Source organism: Sinocyclocheilus grahami, unplaced genomic scaffold, assembly GCF_001515645.1.
Source record: "Sinocyclocheilus grahami isolate Dianchi unplaced genomic scaffold, SAMN03320097.WGS_v1.1 scaffold3.1, whole genome shotgun sequence".
NCBI lineage: Eukaryota > Metazoa > Chordata > Actinopteri > Cypriniformes > Cyprinidae > Sinocyclocheilus > Sinocyclocheilus grahami.
The window spans coordinates 8,221,481-8,226,382 of NW_015505182.1; the positions used below are offsets into that span (position 1 = coordinate 8,221,481).

The 4,902-nt window shown below is 35.7% G+C and overlaps 2 long non-coding RNA genes across 2 annotated transcripts in view; both read right to left on the reverse strand.

The window, feature by feature from the left end:
* Positions 1-4,799, reverse strand: part of LOC107578511 (uncharacterized) — an 8,678-nt gene extending 3,879 nt beyond the window's left edge. The window contains exons 1-2 of the long non-coding RNA XR_001608359.1: positions 4,643-4,799; positions 2,972-3,035 (exon numbers count right to left, since the gene is read on the reverse strand). This is a non-coding gene — a long non-coding RNA (uncharacterized lncRNA). The remainder of the gene's footprint in view (positions 1-2,971; positions 3,036-4,642) is intronic.
* Positions 2,244-2,717, reverse strand: LOC107578582 (uncharacterized). The gene is made up of 2 exons (XR_001608365.1): positions 2,683-2,717; positions 2,244-2,329 (listed from the first exon to the last, which is right to left on the reverse strand). It is a non-coding gene; the product is annotated as an uncharacterized lncRNA (long non-coding RNA).
* Positions 4,800-4,902: the final 103 nt, after the last annotated feature.

Sequence of the window (4,902 nt, forward strand, 5' to 3'; positions counted from 1 at the left end):
ATTATGCAGGCCTTTGTCTTCTCAGGTGTGAATCACAGCATTATGCATGACCATACACGCCCCCTCGCATATACCTTTTCTACACAAAAAGTGTCTTCGAAAATTTTAATCAATATATTGTTTTCTGTGAATGAGTAAGATGATTGTCACATAATTCTGAAGCAAAAACTCTAGACTTCAAGATCAGTTCTCAAAAGTCTTGTGAACAAATGTTCTGTATGTGTTTTATGGCCTTATTTCAGTGACTTTAAAATTGTAGTTTTTCACTAAGCACGCATAAACGTTGTTTTCTCAAAAACACAATCACATACATACATGCTGCCCACATATTATTGTAGCCCAGTTTGTGCTGATTACAGTGTTATTAAACTTTAGACATTCAAATGTTTGTAAGCAACTGAAAAAAGCACAAATGTCAGGGCACGTCAAAACTTTTCCAGGCCCCAAAACACCCCCGGACCCCAGAGGATTAAGATGCCGTCAACAGACAACATACACGCCTACATATACTGATTTACCTGAACAAGTAGGCAATGACTGTAGACAAAGACAAATGTATAGTGTATATACACTAATGTAAATGTAAAAATGTATATACATTTTTGACACAAATGGAACCTCATAAGCAAACACTGCAAACTCAATAATAATCACAATCACTGCAAGTGAACAGGTGATAGACAATCAAGAGAAAAAAACTAAAATCAGACTCAGTCTGTGAAACTGGGAATGAAATGAAAGATATAAAACGACGAACAATGTAAAGACGTGTGTGGTACCTCAGAATAAAGATCCAGCAGTAACTGAAGTCAGTAGGACTGCTGTGATCTTGTCTGTTAGTTCAGTTCAAACATAATAAACATACAGAATAAACCAAACATTATCATCATCAGATCATACTTGAGCTTCACATCATAGAAATTGATGAATGAACTTCCACTGCTTCACGAGTCCATCATCTATTATCATGTTATTTCAATCTCAAGGTGTCAATAGAAATATCTACCGCCTGAATAGGGCTTTTGCGTTGATCTGAATCTCACAGTACAAGTGATACATGCATTATAAGACAATTGAACATAACATGAAACTCAATGATATCATTTATATCATGAAAACAAAATGATACAATAATAAAACTTTTGGACATTGTTCTTTGTGGAGGAACTCCATCTTGGAGTTGATCCGAATCTCACAGTTGAATCTGCTGCTTCTGAAGATGAACTTTATTCACTGTGAAAACTTTAGATAATGTTTCTTTGTCATGTCGCTTGTAATGACAGATTTATCCTGATATTTTACTGCTTGATGCATTATTGTGTCACATTTGGTGAAGACACGGCATCAGATCTGAAAGTGCTGGATCTGAAGATGATCTACTTACTGTGATTGTTTTTTGTATGCTTGTGAAAAGCAGATGAATGCCTGAAAGACTTCCCACATGCAGTGCAGTGATACGGTTTCTCTCCAGTGTGAATCCTCTCATGTATTTTCAGGTCTCCTGACTGACTGAATCTCTTGTCACAGTGTGAACACTTGTAAGGTTTTTCTCCAGTGTGAATCCTCTCATGCTGTTTCAAATGTTCAGCTCTTGTAAAAGTCTTCTCACACTCAAAGCACATGTAATCTCTCACAGCAGCATGTATTTTCTGATGTTCTTTCAAATATTGTAAACATGAAAAACTCTTTCCACACAAATAACATGAATGTGGCTTCTCCTTTGTATGAACTCTCAGGTGTTTCCTCAGATATGAAGCTCTCAAAAATGTTTTGCCGCATTGATCACATGTGTGTGGTTTCTCTCCAGTGTGGATCTTCATGTGATCCTTAAGGTTTGATGACTGAGTGAAGCTCTTCCCGCACTGATCACAAGTGAATGGTTTCTCTCCAGTATGAATTCTCATGTGAACATCACGATGTTGTTTGCTTGTAAAACTCTTTCCACACTGAGTGCAGGTGAATGGTTTCTCTCCAGTATGAATTCTCATGTGAACATCACGATGTTGTTTGCTTGTAAAACTCTTTCCACACTGAGTGCAGGTGAATGGTTTCTCTCCAGTATGAATTCTCATGTGAACATCACGATGTTGTTTGCTTGTAAAACTCTTTCCACACTGAGTGCAGGTGAATGGTTTCTCTCCAGTATGAATTCTCATGTGAACATCACGATGTTGTTTGCTTGTAAAACTCTTTCCACACTGAGAGCAGGTGAAAGATTTCTTGGCTCTTCTGTTCTTTAAATCCTGTTTGGTTTGAGAGCAACTCAAAGGTTGTTCTCCAGTTTTGACATGATTTTTCTCCTCAGCTTCACTCAGTTCTTCATTTAACTCTGAAATGAAAGTAAAAATGGTTTATTTTCAGTTAATTGTGAAAGAGACAAAAATGAACTTTTTTTAAAGGCATTTTTAGAAATGATGTCTCTCTGAAATTGTAACTATTTGTAAGTATTATAGACACAAATCTCATGTTTCTACAGGGAGAACTATTAAAAATGTTTGATCAACAACAACATTTTCTAATATACATTTAGTTAAAGTACCCATATCATAGAAAGTGTCTCTTATTATATGATGCTTCCTCTAGATTATTCAACAGCTCTAAAGATTTTTCCTGTTACAACAAAACTAATACTGTTTGAAGCTTTATAACATTCAGCCTCATTAATGAAGAATAAACACCAACCTGTTAGTTCTTCAGTATCTTCAGTGTGTTTGATTCTGCAGGGCTCTGGATCGCTCATCTTCTCTCTGTCCTCTTTAATAAACTCAGTCTGAGCTTCACTGATGATGTGTTGCAGTGGGCGGAGCTTCGCGACCAGTGAACATGTGGGAGGAGGAGCTTATCTGCCAAAATAAAAAAATACATCACCGAGTTAGTTTTTAATAGTAATAGACAGCAGAAAATAAATGTCATGTAAATTTAAGTATTATAAAGAAAACAGTTGAAAGCATAAACTCAGATATAAATGTACTTCACTGATGATGTGTTGCAGTGGGCGGAGCTTCACTACCAGTGAACATGTGGGAGGAGCTTATCTGCCAAAATCAAAAAATACATCACCGAGTTAGTTTTTATAGTAATAGACAGCAGAAAATAAATGTCATGTAAATTTAAGTATAAAGAAAACAGTTGAAAGCATAAACTCAGATATAAATGTACAGGCGAACTGCACAGTTTGCAGAGAAGCATTTCATTTGCTTAGCTTTTCAGAGCTTGGTAGATGAGTAACTATTGTATTTGTATTATTAGACAGATAAATAGAGATATTACAATTAACGTTATATTAACTGATTTATCGTTTATAAATATTAATACTATATAGGCATAATAAATGATCATATCTGTCATACATAATGTACGGCATTAAAAAGTTTTAAAAGTGTGAAATTATTTAAATAAAAATGGAACAAGTAATCACACAATTATGTGAATCATAATTCAAGCAGTAAATAAGCTAAAAATGCATCCCATCCTGCAGAATTGTCAAAAACGTGATAACTGTCAGAATGACTGATTTAGGCGCGCCAACTGAAGAGTTGTTTAGAAGTAAATAAAATAATCAAATGTAAAATAATAATAATAATGTGTTCTGCTGCAAGTTCTCATGCTTGATCTCAGGTGTTCTCCTGGTTTATTGTTGAGCTGTTGAATTGTTCTGTTAAAATAATCAGTTCCAAGCCTTTGACACTGTTTTAGCTGTAAGTGTCCATTCACAGGAGATCTGAAGACATCAGCATAATACATGAGGAGAAAACAGGAGCTACTGACATGAAATAAAGATCTTTTCAGCAGCTCTGTTAATATTGATGAGCCTCAGACGATCAACACTCATTCAGATCATCAGCAGATCATCTCTCTCAGATGATTTGCTGATAGAAACACATTTGCTGATATTCTCAGCGTTTGCTGATAGAAACACATTATCCGAGTCAGGATATATGACAAAAGTATATTTCTCACAATATGTATAAAACATAATACAAAAACAAACACTAAAGTAACCTGCTGTAAAGCCCCACAATATAAGCATGTCTAATCTAAATAGTTTGATTTTCTAATAACTATTCATTGCAGTTAAGTAACTAGATCATTAACATGTTAAAGTTTTGTACAGAAACTAACAATGAGCATAAAACATCTTCAAATAAGGGCACCACAAAGCAATATTGAATGATTTCAGTGTCACATTTGATTCATATTTCGCTATATTCACATTTATGTATGGATGTCTCGCGCGGCTCATTATAGGCTCAATGTAACGCTAGCAGTCTCTGTTTCAGTATATTTGAACAAACTAACGGGTTTAATCTGCCAAAGATGCCAAAAGTGTAGAAATAAAACAGCAGCAGCAACACTTGAGATCCATTCCCCTCACAGATCAATGTTTAACTTGACATTCAGCAGCAGTTCTCACTACAAACATAGAAACAATCGCACGAACTCATAAAAGCTCACAAACTCGTCTGATTTAATTCCTCATATTTTCCTCACAAGCTGCTGCTGCTGCACTCAATGTTTATTTCAGCAGAAAGACGCACAAGTAGCGCTGAACCCGATGAAAACAACAGACATGAGACTGTCAAATGTCGCTTACACAAACTGTATAAAGTGTGTTTGGTAGTTGTGTAAATATGAGAAATACCGCGAGCTGCTGAACTCTCCTCAGAAGCCTCTGCTCAGCGCGCTGAAACTGATCTTCTTCTAATAACGTTTTATGGCGGATGGCAAACCAACTTCTGGTGCATTTACCGCCACCATCTGGACTGGAGTGCGGAGCACTAATAAGCAACTAATATATACATATTTATTTATACACACACACACACACACACACACACACACACACACACACACACTCACACACACACACATATATATATATATATATATATATATATAAAA